Source organism: Hibiscus syriacus, unplaced genomic scaffold (genome assembly GCF_006381635.1).
Source record: "Hibiscus syriacus cultivar Baekdansim isolate YM2019G1 unplaced genomic scaffold, ASM638163v2 tig00001750_pilon, whole genome shotgun sequence".
Lineage (NCBI taxonomy): Eukaryota > Viridiplantae > Streptophyta > Magnoliopsida > Malvales > Malvaceae > Hibiscus > Hibiscus syriacus.
The window spans coordinates 193,183-219,282 of NW_024061888.1; the positions used below are offsets into that span (position 1 = coordinate 193,183).

The 26,100-nt window shown below is 35.5% G+C and overlaps 2 pseudogenes; both read left to right on the forward strand.

Annotated features, from left to right (window-relative positions):
• The first annotated feature begins 2,810 nt into the window (after positions 1-2,810).
• On the forward strand, positions 2,811-6,985 carry LOC120133677 (annotated as a pseudogene).
• An 11,865-nt stretch (positions 6,986-18,850) lies between these two features.
• On the forward strand, positions 18,851-25,715 carry LOC120133580 (annotated as a pseudogene).
• The last annotated feature ends 385 nt before the right edge of the window (positions 25,716-26,100 follow it).

A 26,100-nucleotide genomic window follows, 5' to 3' on the forward strand; every position in this document is an offset into this window, starting at 1 on the left:
GTGAAAAAAGATAAACAAAAAAGGAAAAAAATCATAAGGTACCAAAAGGTAGAGAAAAACTTGTCATAAAGGCAGAGAAAAATGTGCCACAAAGACAGAGATAAACGTGCTATAAAGGCAGAGAATATGCCACAAAGACATAATTATTCTTATTAAAAAACTAGAAAAACAAATAAAAAAATAACTGGCGAATGACAACCAACATCAAAATCGGTCAAAATTAAAAAAAATGTTAAATTTCAATAAAAATGACAAATTGTAAAGAAAAAGAGGAAAGAAGAAAAAACAATTATAGTTTTTTTACAATCCCTAAAAGGAGTGCAAGACTATTATTATTTATTACAATTGAAATAAAATAATTATGTATATTAGTTTCGGAAGATATGTCTATCAATAGTAATTATTCGAATTAAATAGTTTTGATTACAAAGATCTTTTGACTTAATTCTCTCTAATCCTATAACAATATATGGAATAATTGAATTATGCTACTTTAGTAGTGGATACTCAATATTTTTTGGGTAAATTGCATGTTTAGTACTTAAACTATTAGTTTTGATTCGTTTTAATATCTAAACTTTCAATTTTTTTAAAATTATACCCAAAGTTTATTTTTTTGTTTCATTTTAGTGTCACTGTTCAAAATTTAACATTATGTTTTGAAAACATTTGAAAGTTCAGGTGCTGAAATGGAAAAAAACTGACAACTTAGTTGCTAAACGCGATAACTTTTTAATGGTGGGTATTAAAATGAAATAAAAACTGAACATTAGAAATACTTTTAAAAAAATTAAAAGTTTAGATATTAAAATGGACCAAAACTAATAGTTTAGATACTAAATACATAGTTTATCCTATTTGTTTTGGATAATAAGGAGGTCAGTACATCAAACAGTCATACGAATGTGGGAGGTTTGTGATTATCCCGTGATTAACAACTATATATTTTTCATAATGAAAATGGGGCCTCGTTAAAAACATTTTCATAACTCTATGAAACTGAGAATATCAAGAAATTCAGTTATTCAATTGAACGATCTTCGAAATTTCAACGATTTTTTTGACGTAAATAATCAGAGCTTTAGAGAGATCAACAATCTTGTTTATTGCATTTTGTTAGCACTCTCAATTACAAGTCTAAAAGCCGCCTTCCATTGAGACGATGAAAACACTTTAACAATATGTTCAATTACAAAGATTTCGGCTTAAATAGGGAGGCTTAAATAGGTCGACTTAAATATATCGACTTAGCACGAATCAACTTATCTCAGCAATTAAATGAATTGTTGTTGTTCTTAGAAGTCGTGGGTTCGAGCACCAACGACTACAGTAGGATGATTAAGCGGTCAATGTCAATTGATTGAGAGTATTTAAAACAAATATTACTTTGTAATCACCTTAGCTTAATAAAAAAATCGACTTAGAAAAAACTAGGGTAAAGTACACAAATGATCCCCCGACCATAGGATATTACTTTATTAAGTCCTTCAACTATTAAAAGTTATAAAATGGTCCTCTGTATACAGAGTGTTGCTTTGTTGAGTCCCTCGACTATTAGAAGTTATAAAATGGTCACCCGACTATTTATTATGTGTTCAAAACTCGTCATTTTCCGTTAAAAATGATGATATTCTGAGCTAAACGTTAATCTGTTTACTGTGATATGATAAAATCTAATCCTAGAATATATCAAACGACTATCAAAATTAATAGACTTAGTAATTTTAAACCTTTTACTACCATGTTATAAACTAACAATGATTTAAGATATAAACTCAAATATCTTTTATTTTATTTTTATTTATCAAAAACTTAAAACTATTTGAATTTATACCGAAAATATACTAATATGATTTTTTATTTTATTTTTTAAAGCATAAGTTAAAGAGATGTAACGGTTTTTAACTCCATCATTAATTTATCTAATAATAGTTATTTATATAAATGCAACATAAATTTTCTTATTTTTTTTCTCAAGGGACAAACAAAAAAAATGAAAAATCAAAGGGACCGAGCCCAGAAAATATAAAGACAAAGAAATGCAGAGTACGATGTTTAAATGACTAAATGACCAGCAAGGGACGTCACTGTTATTCCCATCATCTATGGAATATAAATATCAGATTTCCTTCTTGTCCGAAACTAATAATCTATAAAATCGTTTCAAACTCAAAACAAAAATGGGAGATGTACACAAATGGTCCTTTGACTATAGTATACTGTTTTATTGAACCCATTGCTTATTAAAAGTTATAAAACGGTCCCACGACTATAAGGAGTTGCTTTGGTGAGTCCCTCGACTTTTAACAGTTACAAAACGGTCACTCGACTATTCATTATGTTCCAAAATCATCATTTTTTTGTTAAAAAATGAATAATCATTTAAGCTGAACGTTAACATGTTGATTGAGATATGATAGTCGTTTGAGATTGTAAGATCATATTTTATCTTATCTTAATTAACATGTTAATGTACAACTGAGATTGTCGTCAAATTTTTAACGAAAAAGGATGAATTTGGAATATAATGAACAATCAGATGATCATTTTATAATTTTTAATAGTTAAAGGACTCAACAAAATAACTCCCTAAAGTTAAAGTACCATTTTATAATTTTTGATAGTCAGGGACTTAATAAATTAATATCTTATATTTGAGGATCATTTATATACTTTACCCAAGAAAAAACCATTCTAAGTTTATAATAAGATAAAAGAAGAACTCTCTCTCTCTCTCTTATTTTATATATTTATACATTGGGGTCTTCTTCTTAATTTCTCTTACCGACCGCTTTCTGCTTTTATTCCGCCTAGTCTTAGTCTTGGAAGAGAGAAACAGAAGACTAACAGAAAAGCTTATTCTTTTGTACCTTTACATCTTGTTTCTCACAAGTTTTCTGGGTTTTTCTTTTGGGTTTCCTTTGTGTTTCTGTTGCAAGAAAAAGAAGAAGAGACGCAGTGAGGAGCTTAGTTTAACTGGAGCTTAAGCTTAGGTTTAATGGGGTTCAAGGAAATGAGTTTTGGATCGTGAATTCATCAAGTTTAGTCCTTTTTTTTCCTTTCTGAAAATGGGTTCGGTGTTAAAGCAAACACTAAAGAATCTTTGTTGCAGTAATGGGTGGTCTTATGGTGTTTTTTGGCGCTTCGATCACAGGAATTCCATGTAAAGTTTTTGTTTGTTTGTTTGTTTTTGTAATGTTTTGCTTCATCTTTGTTTTGTTTCCTGTGTTGTTTGCTTGCTTCTTCCAAATTTTTTTAATATATTTGGCTTTTAGTTTGTTTCAAGATCTGGTTTCTTTGCTACAACCTTCTGCTACTACTACTACTACACCAACTCTTCGTTGCAGATTTTTATCTTCCTTTTGTTTCACCGAGTTCTAGTTGCTAAAGCCTGCATGCATGTTTCAATTCAGAGTAGTAGTTCAAGAATGGTGATTTTCCTCCCCTTTTCTAATTATAGATTTTCAATCTTGGAATTTTAACAGGTTGTTAACAATGGGAGATGCCTACTATGAACAACAAATGAGTCCATTAATTGACAATATGCTTCTAAAATTCCACATCCTTGGTGAAGGGTAATCATTTTTCCCCCAGAATTTGTGTTTTCCTGTCATCTCAAGATCTCTAATAGGGCTAGCCTTGTTGTTTTCTCTACTTCAGAATAATTGGCCAAGCTGCTTTCACTGGAAAACATCAATGGATTTTCTCCGAACAATTTCCATCTGGAAATGAAAATATATTCCAGGATGAATCTGAGTTACAGTATCAATTTTCATCTGGGATCAAGGTACCTCTTAAATTACCCCATTTTATCTAAGAATCGTTGTGAACAACCTCCATTTATTTACAATCAAACATGATCTGCAGACAATAGTGGTAGTCTCTGTAGGAAGATTGGGAGTGGTTCAGCTTGGATCCACAAAGAAGGTTAGACATATAAAAATGATTGATATTTCGATTTCTTCTTGTGAGAACCATACTTAATTGATAGATTATTGTGTAAGTGGAGTTTCTGAAGAATGCTAGTTGTTCTTTTGCTGTTCTTGCAGATTTTTGAGAGGTTGGGATTTTTTGCTGAAACGGAGAAGTTGTTTCATGACATGGGAAGTTGTCATGGGCGTACGCCTTTCGAAACCGAAACTTGCAATCTTGATGGATTGTTTGCTTCCCTCACGTCAGGTGGAAACTTTTACAGTGAGAAGGTGACAACTGAACTTGACAGCTGCTCTAGAGAGCCAACGGGATGGTCACGTTCCTCGCAAAATCTCACCGAGTCCTCCAGCATTGCGCATGGGGTTCAAAACAAGAATATGAACTTCGATAAGGATTCTCGTATTAACTGCTTGGCTGCTAATACCCCTTGCACTAGTCCTTGGAACGGTGAGGATTCGATTTTGACTTCATATGAGATGCCGTTTCCGTCTGAAAGCTGTGTGTGGGATCCTTCATTTGCACTTCCTAAAAAGGCAAATGGTCTTGAACTTGGTGGAAATACAGAACAAATTTTACAGGGTGGTTCAGCATTTACACCATTTTATTGCACAGGAGAATTGGTTGATGCAGAATCGCACACTCTAGACAGCTTCCGTGAAACGGAACCGAAACAACATTCTTTTGATACCAGCACTGGACTTCTGGATAGTGTAATTAGCCTACAGAGAAGCACAGAGGATTTTAACTTAGCTGACTTTACGACAGATCTCTTGAGCTCCTTTACAATGGACGATCTCTCCCAGTGGTTTTCTCCTTCACCCCACCAACACATTCATGAAGCAGGAGCTACTATGACTAGTGATCCTTCACGTTCAGAAGGGGTTACCTCTATGCCATCCATTCAGATAGGAGGTGATGCATTTTATTGACATTCCGGCCAGACAGGCGGCTAATTCATCGCAAAGCTCCATCACGGATGCATTCATATCTAATATAAAGAAATCTTCAACTGTCCAAGGTAATGGAAAAGATCTGTTTAGTGGTGTTGGAATAGATTTTAGATTTCGAAAAGCCGGGGAGTCCTCAGAAGATGTCGTTATGCCTTTATTGCATGGTGATAACTCGACTGTTACTTCTAGAATTTCATCAACGACATCAGAATTGGATGTTCGTTCCATGACCGGCAAGCGAAAAGGATTATTCTCTGAACTTGGGCTTGAAGAGCTTCTAGGCGGTGTTAGTAGTAGTTCTTATGTTACCAAATCTAGTGTCGAGGATCAATTTTCTACTATTAAAAGAAGCAAAACCGGAAGTTGTTCATCTAATTTTCATCAAGGTCAGCTTGAAGGCCTTTCTTGCTCTGGTGGGAGCATGAATCTGGTGCAGCATTCACATACCTGGGACAACAGTAATAATACTATTTTCAACAAAGAAGTTCACCAAAAATCACAAGTAGGTTTATGGATTGATGATAGCTATAGTGTAAATGCTGGAAATACTGTTGCTGCAACTTCAAAGAGGCCCACCAGGAAAAGAGCTAAACCTGGTGAAAGTACTCGACCAAGGCCTAAAGACCGCCAGCTGATCCAAGATCGTATCAAAGAGCTGAGAGGGATTATCCCTCATAGCGGAAAGGTACTAACGACAGTCTTTACTGGGAAAAATTGTTCTTTCAGTTTATTCTCTTGTTACAATGAAGCATCTACTTCATTGAGAAACTGGCTTACATTATTTTCATATTGCAGCAGTTGAGCATTGATCATTTATTGGAGAGGACCATCAAATACCTGATTTTCTTGCAAGGCGTGACGAAATATGTTGACAGGATTAAACAAGCTGATGAACCAAAGGTAACAATTTCTTTTTTTAATTCAATGAAATACGATACTGAAGAAGCTCAGGGTTTGGTGATCGTAATTAACATTAAGTGCATTAACAACTTGCTTGAACTTCAGGTTATGGGCCAGAAGAATGGGAAGCTTAAAAAACACAATACAATGAGTGGCGATGCTACATGGGCATTTGAAGTTGGGGCTCAGAGTATCCCTATTGTAGTTAAGGACCTAAATCCACCTGGCCAAATTCTTATAGAGGTATGAAAAGTGTCCTCAAGGTGGTCAATTGAATGATGTGATGCTTTTGCTGATCCTTTTATCATTTCTTCGATACAGATGCTCTGTGAAGATCGAGGGTTCTTTCTTGAGATAGCCGAAGTCATTCGGGGCTTTCCATTGAACATTTTAAAGGGAGTGATGGAGCTACAAGAAGATAAGATATGGGCACGATTCATTGTCGAGGTAAATGCCAGAGCTAAGACTCGAAAGCAATGTACTGAGACAAGTAAAATATGAGTTCAAGGAACTGATCCTATATTGAATATGACAGGTGGACAAGCACGTCGAAAGGCAAGGTATAATTTGGTCTCTTCTCCCTCTTCTACAGAAAAAGGAGAGCAGTGGGATCGTTTCTTCTGCAACTCAGCCGAGTGGCGACATGAACTGTCACCGGCAACCTTTGCTGCTGCCTACTGTCAGCCTTGCCGAGACACTTCAATAATTCGAACAAATATGTCAAGGTTCCGGTAGTCCCTTGAGCATTCATATATGAAGGACCTGCTGCGATTGGTTTTGTGGAAATCGAAGAACCGAAACTGAAGATAGAGGAGGTTCTTCATTCCAGTTTCAACTGCCTTAGACACAGAATTACAAGGTTGATAGGCTAGGAAATGTAATCTCAAAAGGAGTAGCAAGTGATTTGTTTTCTCCCTTATACAGTTTCGGAAAAGGGAGGCAAAACTCCGCTGGTACCAGGAACCGAAACCTGATAGAAACTCGTCTCGTCATACAGCGTCGGCCGATTTGGTCTGCATGTGAGGCTGGTAACTGATGAACATTGAACTGTATTTCTTAGTTTTTCAATTCATGCATGCTGCTCCAGCAATAAACTTGTTCATAATCCAAAGCAGATGACATAGTTGTAGGCTAACCGCTAATTATTTCTTCTTCATCCGTTTGTTGTTGTTGTTTGATTAGCACAAATGATCAATAGAACTAGCTTGCTTAAATGTTGCATCTCACAGGCAGTTCTGTTAAACCACTGAAATATATACTCCTTTTTGGTAAAAACAAGCCTTAATCAGAGAATAAGGGAAATCCACAGGTTAAGCTATGATTACAAGATAATTTTTGTTTAGAATTTTCTTAGTCAATCGATAATGAACTTAATGAACTTACACCGAAGATGTAGCTGTTTGAATCTGGGACATCAATAGAAAACAACACTATCTTTTATTATTGAGATCGTATAATGAATTCTTGTATTTTATTGTAGAAAACAAAACATTCTTTTACTAATTAATAATGGATGCACATACACCTTGCAAGAGATGACTATCCAGCTCAGTTGGTAGAGCATAAGGTTTTTAACCTTGAGGTTGTGGGATCGAGTCCTACGGAAGGTATTTTATAATTTGGAGGTCTTCTACGGAAGCTGCTCTCAACCTGATGTTGAGAGCCAGCCTATTATCTTATCTCCCGCTTACCCCATTACATATGGGAACAAGGGACAACCTATAGAAAATAACATTCTCTTTGACCTCATAATTGGGGGACATCTATGGGAAAATAACATTCTCTTTGATCACTGAAGTCATTGAATAAGTTTGTGTTTTACCATGGAGACCTCAATGGAAAACAACACTTTTTTTACGAATTGATAATGAACTTACAAACACCCTATAAACATAGTTGTTTGAACATAAGATATCTATGAAAAATAATATTTTTTATCACTGAGACCGCTTAACGAGTTTCGTATTTTCATTATTAAATCTTCAATTAGGTCAAACTCGGCTATTTTAAAGCAACTTCCACTATCATGAAAAGAAAAACCAATTATATAGTGACATATTGAGCAAAAGTTGTGATAGTTGAATTAGCCTTTCAAATCAATGAATGGTAGCTGTGGAAAGATCCCAACAATCAGGAGATAAGTGCTGTGTCCATCCAAGTGAAATCAGCAAAATAAACACAACCAAAAGCCTTTTGTTTTAAAATCATAGTGCCCCCACTTTGTTTAAACATGGGAACATTAATGTCCTTATTCATGACCTAATCTGCCTTTGAGGATGTGATATTTTATACCTGGGAACTACTTTAGGAATGTGTTTATTAAAAAAAAAGGGCATTAATTAAAATCCACAAATTCATGTTGGCCTCTCCACTTTAGTTGAAGGTCACTGTTGTCAAGATTTTGTTGCAGTTGCAAATTGCAATGCACAACAAAGAATAATAGCACAAAGCTAACTGATACATTGAGGATTACTTCTGGTGTGCTCTACAAGCATCACGTGTTCTTGGTTATTGTTTTTAGGTAAATTATGCGTTTAGTACCTAAACTTTAATTTTTTTCAAAACCATACCTAAAATTTAGTTTTTATTTTTAGTACCCATGTTCAAAAGTTAACGTTAATTTTTGAAAAAAAATTGAAAGTTTAGATACTAAAACAAATAAAAATTGATAGTTTAGGTACTAAACGCGTTAAATTTTTAACAGTGGGGGTACTAAAATGAAATAAAAACTAAACATTAGGTATGATTCTGAAACAACTGAGAGTTTACGTACAAAAAACAGGTCAAAACTGATAATTTAAGTATTAAATGTGCAATTTACCTTTTTTGAGCTTGTAGTTTCGATAATTAACATTGTTGGGCCCATTATTTTGGGCTAGCCCAACAAAAGTCCCCTCTTATTTGTTTTAAACAGTTTAGTGTGATTATAAGGCTATACACCTTCTGTCCCACTTGAATTGTCTCTTATTGATTTTTTTATAAAAAATTTTCAATTTTGACTAATTATTATTTCAAATTTATTATAAAAAATATGAATAAATATATTTTAAAAACATTCAGTCAAGTAGTTTTGAAATATATATTTTATAAAATTTAATTTTTTAAAATGTTTAAAATAATCATGATCAAAGTTTAAAATTTTTGACTTTTAAAAATCAATAAGGGACAAATTTAATGGGACGAAGGTAGTCTTACACATATCTTATAGATGTAGCTACTCGAACCTAAATCTTCTAAGGAGAACAACACTCACTTTAACAATTTCTTTTCAAAATCTCAATTTCTATATATATCTCATCATTTGGGTATTAACTTCTATCCTGATCTCATTTTATCGCTTTTACTCGCTTTTATTACTTTGCCTTAGCATTTCTATGTATTGAGTCGTAAATACTTCATGTAACTCATAAAAATGAATAAGTTCATCTTGAACCTTGCTTTACTCATTTAATGCCTATATACTATCCTCATTAGAGATTATAACTCTCAATGTTAGACATTTTTAATTTTTTATATGAATAATCCTTTTTAATAATGTTATAAATCAAAACTAATATATTAATTTATCAATCAACGATACATATACGACATTGAAATCTCATTTGGCAAGTACACTTTTAAACTTTTAGGGGTATGTAGGACTTGACTAGATTAACCTAGAATTGGCTAAATTTTTGCTCTAATACCACTAAAAATAACACCCTAAACTTAATCTTAACTCATCGTCGAGTTCACATGTGCCACATTCAATCATCGAAGTGATCTTAAACTTTACAACTCTAAAAACCATAACTTTCTCAAAATCTTTTAATAATTTATACAAAACACAATTACAAAATCAGAACTCTTTTATTTTTGAAAAGTCAAATACATAGATAAACATTACAATAAAACTTGATTAAACATATTAATCTATGTATACCTATTTAAGTAATCATTATTGTATTTTGGTATTCTGAATGAGACTCATCTAATGATATCATTATCCTATCACGTTCCTTGAAACCTATAGCCTACGAAGGAAAATAATCCAAGCGTTGAGCATACAAAGTTCAGTGGTACACGTCTACTCTACTATATTTCACGAGTTTGATAAACACAAGTATATGAGTGTGTTATGAACTTATAAGCAATAAACATTTACTCTAATAATCTTTAATCTATCATCAAACATTTTTACTTTATGTCTAGAGTGTGATTGATAATCCCATAAAAAGGTTGTATTTTGTGTCTTTTTACTTAGGTTATTGGTTGTTTAAAAGCTCATTCCACCGTATATAGTTTCATATAATACATCCATTTGCATTTGGTGGTGTTTATTTGCCTTATTTTATATTTTTTTTAGAAATTAGTGCTGCATAAGAAGGGTTTGTTCTATTGTGGTGATGTGAATGTGACCTAAGGAAAACTAGTGGGAGAGGACGATTATGATGCAACAAAAGGGACAACATTTATGGGCGCACTAGAAGACAAAATAAGAATATATTTCATTTTGGCAGCCCATATAAGACACCCTTCTAGCTGACCCCCACATATGAAGGGTATATCCCCTTAGGAAAGCATGAAGAATGAGGGCACAAAACCTTAGAAGCCCCCATTATATAAATAAAAATGACACCACATTTATGGGAGAAGAATGCATGAGATAAGAAAGAGAAAAGTAAGAGACGACCACTTTTGGCTATTCTTTTCTCGATCGAGGCGACCTCCATTGTTAAAGCTCCAAGGGGATAAAACTTGATGGACTTTGAGAAAAGCAGCAGCACTTAGTTATTTCACGGCATTCCACTACAACTCTCGTCTTGGGAGTCTTTTTTCTTCCTTTTGTTTCTTTTATTTCCTCAATCTATTTCTGAAATGGGTTGTATTAAAAGAATGATATTGGATGTTTTTCACCCAACCATTAACTAACTTAAATTGGCTTACATTTATTTTGGATGAATATGTTTTCCTTTAATGAATTTTACAACATTTTCATTTTACCTTCCTGCTTTGTTCACTGTTTTATTACTTAGATTTGTAATAGATTTCGGGAGATAGCCTTTATCTTTGTTTGATGCTTGATATCGAGAGAGTTAAACTTAGATCTACAAAAAAATATGGTGGATCTATTAAGTAAAACCCTAACTTGCCTTAGAGATAAGGATAAAGTTTTAATGACTAAAAGGAGTAGAGCTTGAACAATAATATCTTGCTAGGGTTTACATTGAGAAGTATTGCTTTAACATTATTACTGTCAGGCTTCTTACTAGAGATAGTTCATAAGCAACTTCGAAAAATTTGTCGAGCATTGTATAAATTGGAAATTTTTTGTATCCATTCAAGGTAAGACATAGGATTCCAAGGTAAGCTATCCATTTAGCCTTATTATTGGTTTTACACGTGTGAGGTGAGATCGTGGTCTTGTTTTGTGCAACATTTCTCAACATACAATTTTGTTATAGTATTTTATTTTCAAACTTTGCTACAACATTTACCCAGATTGAAACTTATTGCATCATTCACTATCACTTATTTATACCATATTTACTTAGGTTGTTTATAAAATAGGTGCTCAATCTTTACTTGATTTCCCTCTAATCCATATAGAGACGATTCTCACTCATTACTTTATTACTTGTTCGATGTGTATACTTGCATAAATTGCGTATCAAATTTAGTACACTCTCACATGCAACAAGTTTTTGGCATCATTGTCGGGGATTGGCAATTGGTGATTTCGAGTGTAGTTTTTGCACTGTTTTGTTTATTAGTTTTTGTACATATTTATTAGTTATCTTTGTTCCCTTTTCAGGAGTTGTGCTGTTGCATGATCGGACAAATTTTTAAGGAACCTTTGTTTCCTTTGGTACCTAAAATCAAATAGTTTTTCTAACAAAGAAGATGTGCTTAGAGAACTCAAAGAGCCATGTAGAAAGTTTGAAATCAAGGTGATCAACACATTGAGGATTTGGAAAATCCTGATCCTGTAATAAACCCTAATAAAAGAATTATTACTCAACCATGTGCTATTAGAGATCATTTGGCTTCCATCTTGGATGATTTAAACCTTGGCATTATAGCTCCCAAGATTTAAACAACCATTTTGAGCTTAAACCAGTCATGTTCAACATGCTGAACTTGATAGGACAATTAGGAGGCATGCCTAATGAAGATGCAAGACAACATATTAGAGTTTTCTTAGATGTTTGTGACTTGTTTGGACAACAAGGAGTATATAAACATGTATTGAAGCTCAAGTTATTTCCTTACTCTTTGTGTGGTCGAGCTAGAGCATGGTTGAGTGTTGTTCCATCTGGTTCAATGGAATCGTGGGCAGATTTTTGTAAAAGCTTCTTGTTATGTTACGACCCACTCAACATGAACACTCAACTAAGGAATGACATAGCATCATTTCGTCAAGCTGATGATAAATATATGTACGAGTGTTGGAATAGGTACAAGGGTTGCTTCACAAGTGCATAAATCACGAATTTCATGATTGGACACAAGTTCTTATGTTTTACAATGGTATTAATACTCCTACAAGAATGATGCTTGATGCTTCAGAAAATGATACTTTACTGGACAAGTCACCTGAAGAAGCTTTTGACATCCTAGATAGGATTGCAATAATGACTATCAATTTGTTTCTTCGAGGCTCAGAACAAAAAGGAGAGTTCAAGGAACCTTTGAATTGGATGCCAAGGATTCTGTTTCAGCTTAGTTGTCCACTATTACCAACATGTTAAAGAAGTTACAATGCCCTAATGTAGTAAAGGAGGCCAAGGTCGTAATTTTTCTTGTGTTATATATTGTGGTAACCATCATGTAAGTGAGTGCCCCAAAAACCACTTGTCTACTAACTATGTGGAGAACTTTAATCGAGGTAACAACAATCCATATTTAAACACTTACAATCTAGGATGACGTAAGCACCCTAAATTATCATGGGGAAATCAAGGGATCAATAATGCAAGTAGCTAGAGTTGACAACAGAATCTGACTGAACCCCCAGATTTCCAGTAAAATATGCCATGGCAAAACACCAACAAAGAGTCAACATCCTCATCGAACACAAATTCTTTGGAAGCTACTTTGCATGATTTAATGGCCACTACAAGAGATTTAATGCAAGACCAAGCCACATCTATAAAGAATCATGGAGCTTTTCTACAAAGTCAATGAGCATAATTGAGGGCTTTGAAAACCCAAGTGGGCCAGATCGCGCAAGCACTACACGTACGTTCTCAAGAAAGTTTGCCTAGTGACACTGAAGTTACTAAGGCTCAAGGTAAAGACCAGTGTAGTGCACTTAATTTAAGGAGCGAGACACAAATCAACAAAGGAGATAAATTTGGAGGAGGTAACATAACATGTTCAAACCCTAACAGTGTACAAGAAGAATTTGAGTTACAAGATGATGTATCAGTGGATAAAGAAAACAATAAAGGGCAGTGAGTAAATATACTATTGAAAAATAGAAAGATGCTATAACACAAGGATAAAACCCATTAGCTATGGAAAAATTTAGACCCCCACCACCCTTCCCTCAAACATTGAAGAAGCAAAATTAGGACCTTCAGTTCAAGAATTTGTTGATGTTCTTGACCTACGTGGGTAAGGCTTTATGTGATATGGGGTCAAGTGTAAACCTAATGCATAATTCTGTGTTTTTGAAGCTAGGGATGGGAAAGGCACGACCAACCATTGTTATCTTATAATTAGCTGGTCGGTCGTATGTTCAGTATGAAATAAAGATTGATGATGTATTAGTAAAAATGGATAAATATGGTTTTCTAGCTAACTTTCTTATCCTTAATTGTGAAGCAGATGGCAATACACCTATTATTTTGGGGCTACTATTCCTATCCACCAGTCAAGTTCTAATTGATTGCGAGAAAGGAGAATTTACCATACAAGTTGCTGACCAGAGCATCACTATTAATGTGTTCAACACTCTCAAGTTTGTGGATGACCATGAAAAGTGTCAATATGTTATTGACATGGATGAGATAGTGGAAGAAGGAGTAGAATAATTTTGCTACAATAAATTTCTACAGATCGAGGATTTTGGAAAGTTTAATGAAGATGGTGACAAGAAGCTCGAGGACTTTTCTCTGGAGGTACAATAACCTAGCCTGCTTGTAACTAGACTAGATATGCATTTTGAACCTTTGGATTTTGCTGAGTTTACTCCCCCACAACCATCCCTTAAACATGCTCTAACTTTGGAATTAAGGCCATTGACATCTCATCTTAAATATGCATATTTGGGTAGTAATGAGACATTATCTATGATAATCTCTTCGTGTCTTAAGTCTGAACAGGAACGTAGATTGATTATTGTTTTAGCCCAACATAAAAAAGTTTAGGTTGGATTATAGTTGACTTGAAGGGGATGAGTCCCACTATTTGCATGCACAAGATTCTACCGAAAGAATGCCACATCAATTCTGTCGAGCCAAAAAGGAGGCTCAATCCTATCATGAAGAAGATGGTGATGAAGGAGATCATCAAGTTGCTCGATATTAGAATTATTTACCTTAGATCCAGTAGTTCATGGGGCAGTTCAATATAATGTGTACAAAAAAGTGGTTATTGTGATAGGTTGACTCCCATCGTAGTAGTACTTTTAAAAAATTAAATTAAAATAATTAAGTTTAACTTAAAGGAAATGAGAGTAACTGTTCACTTAATGGTAAAGAAATGTTGAAGCAGAATAGAGGACTAGCCTATAATTTTTCTAATTTTGTTAAGCATAGACTGAATACACTCACGTACACACATGCAAAGGATTTTGACCTAATAAAACGTTCTTAACACCTTGACATGTCTAGTCTGTTGAAGCCAATACAATTCTGAGGGTTGAAATTTAAACCACACAAATTGATTTTGCCTGAACTTTGCCACAATATTCTTTTTTTGTTAATCTTTATCCGTTGCTTGAGGATAAACAATAACTTAAGTTTGGGGTTATGATAACCCCATAAAAGAAAACATTTAGTGTCTTTTTACTTAGGTTATTGGTTGTTTAAAAGCTCAATCCATTTAATATAGTTGCATATAATACATTCAGTTGCATTTGGTGGTGTTTACTTGCCTTATTCTATATTGTTTTTTAGAAATTGGTGTTGCTTGAGGAGGGCTTGTTCTGTTATGGTGATATGCAGGTGACTTAAGGGAAACTGGTGGAAAAGGACGATTATACTGCGGCAAAAGGGATAACATTTTTGGGCGCACAAAAAGACAAAAGAAGAAGATATTTCATTTTGGCAGCCCACATGAGATGCTCTACCAGCTGACCCCCATACATGAAGAGTATATTCCCTTAGGATAGCATGAAGAATGAGGGCACAAAACCTAGAATCCACTCTATATAAATAAAAATGACACCACATTTATGGGAGAGGAATGTGTGAGATAAGAAAGAGAAAAGTAAGAGACGAACACTTTTGACTATTCTCTTATCGATCGAGGTAACCTCCATTATTGAAGCTCCAAGGGGATAAAGCTTGTTGGACTTTGAGAGAAGTAGCAGTGCTTAGCGTGTTTCATGGCGTTCCACTGCAACTTTTGACTTGGGAGTCTTTTTCCTTCCTTTTGATTCTTTTTATTTCCTCCATCTATTTCTGAAATGGGTTGTATTAAAAGAATGATATTGAATATTTTTCACCTAGCCATGAACTAAATTAAGTTGGCTTAGGCTTATTTTGAATAAATATGTTTTCCTTTAATGAATGTTACAACATTTTCATTTTACCTTCTTGCTTTGTTCACTGTTTTATTACTTAGATTTGTAAGAGCTTACGAGAGATAGCCTTTATCTTTGTTTGATGCTTGATATCGAGAGAGTTAAGCTTATATCTATAGAATAATGTGGTGGAACTGTTAAGTAAAACCCTAACTTGCATTAGAGATAATGATAAAGTTTCAAAGACTAAAATGAGTAGAGCTTGAACAATAGTATCTTGCTAGGGTTTACGCTGAGAAGTATTGCTTTAGCATTATTACTATCAGGTTTCTTACTAGAGATAGTTTCGAAGAAGGTTAGAAAACTATTTTGAGCATTGTGTAAATTGGAAATTGTTGGTATTCAAGGTAAGACATAGGATTCCAAGGTAAGCTTAGCCATTTAGCCTTATTGTTGGTTTCACACATGTGAGGTCAGATCGTGGTCTTGTCTTGTGCAACATTTCTCAACATATAATTTTGTTACAACATTTTGTATTCAAACTTTGCTCCAACATTTACCCAGATTGAAACTCATTGCATCATTCACTATCACTTGTTTATACCATATTTACTTAGGTTGCTTATATATTAGGTGCTCAATCTTTACTTGATTTCTCTCAAATCTCTGTGGAGATGATACTCACTCATCACTTTATTACTTGTTCGATATGTATACTTGCACAAATTGCGTATCAAATTTAGTACACTCTCACACGCAACAATAACCTATCTCAAATTGCCATATTATCTTATTCATTTGATCATGATATATATATATTCCTAGATTCATTATATAACATGTACTATAATTTATTCGATTTAGGATATAACAATACTTATTCATTTAAGTGAATTCTATCATGATACTTTCATAAACCAACTATATGATAGTTGTCTTATATATCTAAATTATCATGCTTAATTCAATTAGTAACACATGCAATATATCATGCATGAGATCATAAAAAATATGTGCATGTATATCATGCATATGCATGGAACATCAATGTCATCATGCATCAAGAATCATCATTAAAGATGCTCGAAGTAAACTGTAGGAGTTGTCTATCTAGATGATGTGGGCCAATATCAACATAAATGTCATGAAGCTCAATATCGATGCAGAACTTGTCAAGCAAGGGTGGATGAATCAATAGGTCCAAATACAATGTAGTGCTAACTCAATGTCAAGCAGAATAACTCTTTCAGGACGAACGAACCTGGAAGTCCAAAGTCAACACCAAGTGAAACTTTCATGCAAGATTGACGAACCCGAAGATATAAGATGCAGTTGCTCCACCCTAGACATGACATATCATTATACCATATAACCTCGATCAAGGTTACTTAGACAATAAAAATATCACGAGTCTGTAATCATTTATTATGTCATGCATTCTAGAACTGATTATAATTACATGTTTCATGAATTGTTCATCTTTATACGTGTATATCTCGGTATCTCTATTTTCTCATAAACATTTTCATAAATCTACATACTACATGATATATGCGGTGCTCTTATCTCATCATGATTGTTTAACTTAAATGAGTTTGTTTACCTCAATCCTCTCTAATATCATACAACATGTAATGCGATGAAACTTCCATTATTACATTATTACATTATGTGCAGTAGACTATTATAGAGTTGTATGCTTGTAGTTGTGTTGTACCGTAGCTGAATTTTGCCTCTTTGGGTAATAATAAAACAAACAATTATTAAAAAAATTAAAGATATTGAAGTGCACTAATTAAAGGTTGGTGGTATTTCTTAGTTAAATGATATGCATGCAGGGGAAAGATTAAAGAGGACTCCACTCAGAGTATCACTAAGGAGGATAGTTGAGCACGGAGAGAAAATTAATATCTTGATGACCTAATTATTGGTCTGATGACGTTTAGCTTAACAATTTAGGACACATTATGTCACCAGCTTCACAGCATAATTAGGTGTTTACTTTTGTTACAATTTCCAAGTGATATGCTTGAGCCATAATATCAAAAAGGCGTAATGCCAAAAAAAAAACCAATGTTTATTAAAACGGTCATTTTAACTCGTATTTATTTTTAGTATTTGGTCATAACGTTTCATTTTAAGGTAAAAAGACCCTTGATATCTGACTGAATAGTCACTTTTGCTCTTATTCTTCTGTTCTTGAACATTTTGACCCCCAACATTTTATTCTAGGGTAAAAATGCCCTTATTTTTGGAGCGTTAACCATTTATTAACTAACGATTTTCATCAACGAAAGAACATTTTTACCTCAAAATGAAATGCTAGGAGGACAAAATGCTCTAAAAAATAATAGGGGACAAGATGAATATTTTGGTAAACGTTAGGGGCTAATTTTGACATTATGCCTATAAAAATACTCTAATGTATGATTAAAAAGTCATTTGATCCCTATTTTCTTTGAAGCGTTTTGGCCAAACATTTTATTTTTGGGAAAAAAGGCCCCAAGTGGATAAAGATCGTTAGTCAGCAAATAGTTTTTTTATTAATTTGGGGCAAGTACAAGGTAGTATCTCTTCAAAGATAACTCTCAACCATTTGACATTGAACGCTCACGCCCCCTTACATTCCTGGTGCTCGAACTGAGACCTCAATGAATAATAACAATTTCTTTACCATGAGGTTGCTTGGTTTATGCTAGTCAACAAATAGTTTTTTTTGAGTAAATAGTCAACAAATAGTTTTTTTTAGTTAATAGTCAACAAATAGTTTATTCTTCAAAATAAGGACCTTTTGTCTTAAAATGAGACATCGGGACCAAAATGTTCCAAAATAGAATATAGAATAAAATAACTATTTAATTAATCGCTTTTTTATAATGAGATAAAATGTTGGATCCAAACTACGCCAGTAAAAATATAGACCAAAATAATTATTTAATTAAACGTCATAAGCTTTTTTGTATTAAGATGAAATGTTGGATCCAAATTACTCTAGAAAAGAAATATAGACCAAAACACTATTTAATCAAGCGTTTGTGATTTATTACGCATATGCTTCGTTGACATTCATTTACTAACAAATATTGTCCTCCCTAAACGTTGCTTGGTGACGACTGCATTTCTGGTTATCAAATCCTTATTTAACTTGTAAAAAGAAAAATAATCCCATAGTTAAAAAATTGAAAGAAATGGGTCTCTTTGTCCACATCAATACCTAATTACCTACCAAAAAAGTTAGAATATCGCCTCTAGAATCCCCCAACCTACTCGTATACCCCTTTATATAATCTACTAATTACACTGATTTTGATCACCAAAGCCTCCGCCTCACATTCCTTGCTGTCTTGGCTTCCTATAGTGAACAAATATAGCACCAATAACTCTGCGTATGAAAATGGCTGATGGAAAGGAAACACCTGAGGGAGTGGAATGGAGGATAAGGGTGGCCGATGGATCGTCGGAGGCTTTGGTTCCGGCTACGGGGCTTGCACAAAGAGCCTGGCTCGGAGTAAAAGGCCTAATTCGGCAATTTGCTTCGGAAGTGATGATGTTTCTTAAGAGAGCATGGGAGGTTGGGGCTAATGATCCTAGAAAAGTAGTCCATTTCATGAAGGTAGGACTGGCATTAGCACTTGTATCGCTTTTCTACTTCATTAGGCCTTTGTATGATGGTGTTGGAGGCAATGCCATGTGGACTCTTATGACAGTTGTGCTAGTATTTGAGACAACAGTTGGTAAGTACACATATATGCATGTATGTATGTAAGTTCTTCAAAACTTTTGATTTGAACCGAAAATCACTACTTTTAACTCATCTCAGGGGCAACAGTATACAAATGTATCAACAGAGTTTTCGCAACCTTTCTAGCTGGATTTCTTGCAGTCGGCGTACACTGGCTTGCCTCTCGATCCGACGACACACTTGTACCCTATGTTGCGGGAGCCTCAGTTTTCGTATTAGGTATGTTGCTTGATATATAGTTGGTTTCTTGTCCTTGTTCTTCATTTTTGACAATGCTAAACCTTGATTGGTGTCCCCTTTAAATTCTTCATCATTCAGCTTCGGCCGCAACGTTCTCTCGACTCATTCCGTCAGTGAAGTCCCTGTTCGATTATGGTGCCATGGTCTTCATCCTCACTTTCAGCTTCGTTGTAGTATCAGGCTATAGAGTGGATACATTGTTTGAGTTTGCGCGTAATAGAATATCCACCATTATCATTGGAACTTCATTGTGCATCATTGTGATCATGATTGTCTGCCCCATTTGGTCCGGTCAAGAGCTCCATAGCCTGATTGTTCGGAACATGGACAAACTTGCCGATTCCCTCGACGGTCCGTTTCTTCGATTTCGTTAGTTCCGGATCATAACTTCGTCATGGATGAAGAACTCATCCCCCCCCCCCCACAAAATGTTTTTCAGGTTGTGTAACACAGTATTTTAACCAGAGTGGGGATTGCACCAAATTGCAAGGCTACAAGTGTGTGCTAAGCTTCAAGGCATCCGAAGAATCTATGGCAAGAGACATTATAGACTAAGAATGTTGTGTTTTTTATCTTTGACATGGTTAGTAAATTGGCATTGCTTCCTGCAGGCAAATTTTGATAGGTGGGAACCTTCCCATGGCAAATTCAACTTCCGGCACCCGTTGAGACAGTACATAAAAATCGGTTCATCGATGCGCAGCTGTGCTTACTTAATAGAGGCTCTCAACGGTTGCATCAGTTCCGAAAATCAGACTGCTAAATGTTAGGAAATAAACCGAGTACAAGTAATTTTCCTATAACCAGATTAGTGAGAATGCGAAATAAAAGCGGAAAAATAATATCCGAAAATAATACCCGAAATTGATAACGGAGTTCAGCCAATTTTGCTTACGTCTCCGGACTGCTGCAGATCTTTTACTAAGAGAAAAAATTTACAGGTGTTTACAAAACACTCACTACTCACAAGAAAGCTCTCTAGTATTGGGAGAAAGAAATGATTTTTGGGATGAATTTGAAGCTAAATGAGCTAGGGTATTTATAGTTGAAACTTAAGGACTTAATCTTGTAAATACCCTAAAGCCTAGGGATTAATTGTGATTATCCCATTATTATTTTTCAACAAACATCTACCAAACTTTGAAAAACTATTTTTCAAAGAAACATTTACCAAACTTTGAAAACCAATTTTTCAAAGTTGGTTGCCAAACTTGAAAACCATTTTTAACAATACTTTCAACAATCTCCCACTTGAAGACTGATTTTAATATGTCTTCACACCTCGATCAATGTATCAACCTTGTTAGTCTAGTATGCCAACTGAAGCTGAACGCAACTTCCGTTTGTCCGTGGTTACCGTCTTTGTCAACATGTCTGCCGGATTTTGAGCTCCACTAATCTTTTCAAGTTTCAAAATCCCATATTCCAGAAGAGACCGAATAAAATGATATCACAATTGTATGTGCTTCGTTCTGGAGTGAAAAGACAGATTCTTTGCTAGATGGATAACACTTTGACTGTCACAATATAAGACATTATTTTTTTGTTTCTTGCCTAACTCTTCCAAGAAACTTTAGAGCCAAACCATCTCCTTGTTGGCTTCCGTAACAGCGACATATTCTGTTTCAGTTGTGGAGAGAGCAACTATCTTCTGTAGTTGAGAAACTCAACTCACTGCAGTACCTCCTAGAGTATAGACATACCCTTTAGTGCTCCTTCTGATGTCAACATTTCCAGCTAAGTCAGCATCTACATAATCTGTCAGTATCGTATCTCCACCTTTGAAACAAAGTGCTTTGTTTGTAGTACCGCATAGATATCTGAGGATCCATTTGACTACTTCCCAGTGTACCTTGCCTGAATTATTCATGTACCTGCTAATTGCTGAGGCATACGACACCTTCACCATGTGTGCACGTTCTTCCTCTGTCTTTGGTGACTGTTCTTTGGAGAGTCTAAAATGAACACCTAAAGGTGTACTTACTGGTTTAGCATCTTGCATGTTGAACCTGTAGAGTACTTTGTTGATGTACTCAGCCTGTGATAACATCAAAGTCCCCGACTTTGTGTCTCTCTTAATCCTCATCCCAAGAATCTGCTTTGTAGCGCCCAGATCCTTCATAGCAAACTGCTTCGACAATTTTTGCTTCAAGTTTATAATCTCTTGCATGTATGAGCCTGCAACGAGCATGTCATCAACGTACAACAATAAAATAATGAAGCTATCGTCGAATCTCTTGATGTAGCAACAATGATCTGCTTGGCATCTGGTAAAACCACTGCTACTCATGAAGCTATCGAACTTCTTGTACCATTGTCTAGGAGCTTGTTTTAAACCATACAAGCTCTTCTTCAACCTACATACCAGGTTTTTCTTGCCTGCCTCTATGAAGCCTTCTGGCTGCCTCATATAGATTTCTTCCTCCAAATCACCATGAAGGAAAGCTGTCTTTACATCTAACTGCTCAAGATGTAAATTCTCTGCAACTACAATTTTCAACACCAGTTTGATTATGGACAATTTTACGACTGGAGAGAAAATTTCATTGAAGTCAATACCTTCTTTTTGTTGAAAACCTTTGACAACCAATCTTTCTTTGTATCGTTTGCTCCCATCATGCTCTTCTTTGATCCTGTAAATCCACTTGTTGTGGAGCGCTTTCTTGCCTGGTGGTAATTCAGCTAATTCCCACGTCTGATTTGACATAAGCAAGTCCATCTCATCTTTCATGGAAGACTCCCACTTGACTGAATCCTCCACTTGCATTGCTTCATCATAGCACTCTGGTTCACCATTGTCAGTCAGCAACAAATAGTGCAAAGAAGGAGAATAACGTTGGGTTGGTTTAGGAATTCTGGAGGAGCTTCTTAGTTCTGGTGTGCCTGGTTCTTCTTGAACTGCTTCAGGACTGATCTGAACATCATTTCCAGAAATCTCCTCGAACTCAGCAAATTCCTTTGTTTCAGCTTTGGTATTGGAGCTGCTTGATTCTACAGTTGACCTGTCTTTGTACATCACATTCTCATTGAAAATGACATATATGCTTCTGATGATCTTCCGATTTTCATAGTCCCAAAACCGGTAGCCGAACTCATCACCACCATAACCAACAAAGACACATTTTTTGGACTTGGCATCAAGTTTACTTCTTTCAGCAGAGTTTATGTGTACATAAGAAATACAACTAAACACTCTTAAGTGTGAAAGGTTTATTTCTTTCTTGCTCCAAACTTCCTCTGGTATTCTGCCATCCAAAGGAACTGAGGGCCCACGGTTGATCAGGTGAGCTGCAGTGTTGATAGCTTCAGGCCATAGAAATTTGGGCAATCCGACATGTATCCTCATGCTTCTGGAACGTTCATTCAGAGTTCTGTTCATGCGCTCTGCTACGCCATTCTGTTGCGGTATCATGGGAACTGTTGTCTCCATCTTGATCCCATTGTTTGCGCAAAATTCTTTAAATCTACGATTTTTGTACTCTCCTCCATTATCAGACCTCAACCGCTTGACTTTCAGACCAGTCTCATTTTCCACCATGGCCTTCCATTTTTTGAAGGTATCAAAGACTTCTGATTTTTTCTTCAGAAAATAAACCCACACATTCCTTGTAGAATCATCGATGAAGGTGACATAATATAATGAGCATGCAAGAGATGGAACTGGAGATGGTCCCCATACATCAGTATGAACCAACTCTAACTTTTTAGCCTTGGGTGTCTTACCAATCTTTGCAAAGATGACTTTCTTTTGTTTGCCAAAGATGCAATCCTCGCATAGTCCGATATCTATATTCTTTAGATCCGACAACTTCCCATTTGATAAAAGTGTCTTCATCCCTTTCTCGCTCATATGGCCAAGCCTTTGGTGCCATAGGTTTGATTTTCCATCAGCATCTGCTACTGCAATGATATTCTCTAAATTTGAGGTTATATAGAGAGTACCAATTTTCTTACCACGAGCAATGACGAGTGCTCCTTTGGTAATCTTCCATTCACAGCCTGAAAAGGTTGTATTATATCCTTCTCCATCAAGTTGTCCTACAGAAATCAAATTCCTTTTGAGGCTAGGAATATGTCTTACTCCTGTCAGCTTCCAGGTGGTCTGGTTTTGCAACTTTAATCGGATGTCTCCTTTTCCAACGATCTTCAAGGTTTCATCATCGGCTAGATGAACCTTCCCAAAATCACCACTGACATAGTTCTCCATGATTTCTCGGCATGGGGTGGAGTGGAAAGATGCCCCTGAATCCAAGATCCATGATTCAATCGGAGTGTTGACGCTTAGAATCATGGCATCACCTGTCTCCTCTGTCATGTTGGCAGATTCCTGTGCACGAGTATCTTTCTTCAGTGCTCGACAATCTCTTTTAAAGTGACCCTTCTTGCCACAATTATAACAGGTAAAATCTTTCTTTCTTGTTCTTGATTTGTCCCTTCTGGATTTCGATCTGCCACAATTTGAATTTCTTTCTGAAGTTCTCCCTCTGGACTCTATGTGAAAGGCTTAGGAGGTTGATGCTTCACCCGATTCTCTCCGTCAAATTTCTTCGCTCAGTATCAGATCCCGAACATCATCGAATTTCAATTTACTATTTCCCGACAAGCTGCTAACTGCTGTAACAGTAGCATTCCAACTGTCTGGTAGAGATGATAAGAGAATTAAAGCTCGAACTTCATCATCGAATTCAATTTCCACTGAACTCAACTGGGTTGTGATTGTGTTGAGTTCATTTAGGTGTTGTGCCATCGATGCCCCATCCGTCATCCGCAAATTGAATAATCGCCTCATCAAGTGCACTTTGTTTGAGGCTGATGGCTTCTCATACATACTGGAGAGAGCCGCCATAAGACCCGCTGTGGTCTTTTCCTTTGCTATGTTGAAAGCAACATTGCGGGATAACGTCAGTCGGATAACTCCGAGGGCTTGTCTGTCGAGAAGAGCCCAGTCTTCATTCTTCATGCCCTCTGGTTGCTTTCCTGAGAGAGGTTGATATAGATTTTTCTGGTACAAAAAATCTTCGATCTGCATCTTCCAAAAGCCAAAGTCCGCACCATCGAACTTTTCAATTTTCACCTTCCCTTCGTCTGCAGCCTTCGCTCCCACTCGAATCTGGTTTTGTTTGGATCGTTTCTGACAATTCTTGCGAACCACCGTGTATTAGAACACCTCCGTCGACAAACTCATATCGCCGACAAAATTTTTACTATTCACGAAATTCACTATTCATGTGAATAGTAATGAATAGTAACCTCGCAAAAAATTGACAAAATTCACAACCAAAAGCTCTGATGTCAGTTATTAGGAAATAAACCGAGTACAAGTAATTTCCATATAACCAGATTAGTGAGAATGCGAAATAAAAGCGGGAGAATAATACCCGAAATTGATAACGGAGTTCAGCCAATTTTGCTTACGTCTCCGGACTGCTGCAGATCTTTTACTAAGAGAGAAAATTTACAGGTGTTTACAAAACACTCACTACTCACAAGAAAGCTCTCTAGTATTGGGAGACAGAAATGATTTTTGGGATGAATTTGAAGCTAAATGAGCTAGGGTATTTATAGTTGAAACTTAAGGACTTAATCTTGTAAATACCCTAAAGCCTAGGGATTAATTGTGATTATCCCATTATCATTTTTCAACAAACATCTACCAAACTTTGAAAAACTATTTTTCAAAGAAACATTTACCAAACTTTGAAAACCATTTTCAAAGAAACATTTACCAAACTTTGAAAACCAATTTTTCAAAGTTGGTTGCTAAACTTGAAAACCATTTTTAACAATACTTTCAACACTAAATCCATAAAGAAGCATTTTAGCACAGGTTGCATGAAAGTGAGTTCTTGCACCTCAAACGCCATACGAGAGCTTGCCGAAACTGTGAAGACAATGAAGAGATCATCGAACATAGATTTATTGGTTGGTGAAATGAACAGCGCAGTGCAAGAACTCGAGAGTGACTTGAAATCGCTTCCTCATTTGTCGAAATGATCGACGGTTTCGGAAAACAAAACATTGGAGGCAGCCTGCTCGCCGCTCAGAAGCAACACCAGCCGTGCCTCTCATGGACATCATACAAGTGGTGACTTTGGCATCCATGTTGATCGAAATTTCGGGGCGGATCGAAGCCCTGGTCGATGATGTGGAAGAACTAGCCAAGCTAGCTAAATTCGGAATCAATGATGATAAGTGCAAGCAAAGCGAAATGAAAGACAAATCTGCATCAGATGAAGTGAAAAATGAGGGAACTGTGAAGGCTCTTCAAAGGGTCTGAGTTCAATCTACCTCATATGAATTCATTAATTCTGAAAATGAATTCATAGATATAGTAAGAAACAACAAAGCTAATGAATTGGTGTAAAAAGATTACTCAAACACAGGAATGTAATGTTCATAAGGATCACCGTAAGAAATTGCTCTATAACAATACCGATTAGCCTGCCTGCTTTAGATTGTAAGACAACCTCTTTTTCACCCATATTCAAGGATTTAAATTATGGTTCAGATCATATTCTCGATCGTATGGCGTTTATCGTGATTGTAGATATAATAAATACTATTGCAGTAATTATGAGTATCACGATCATACAACAACGATTTCAGATGACACCAAAACAGCTATATAATGACCGCTAGGCCAATAACGGACCGCTATAATG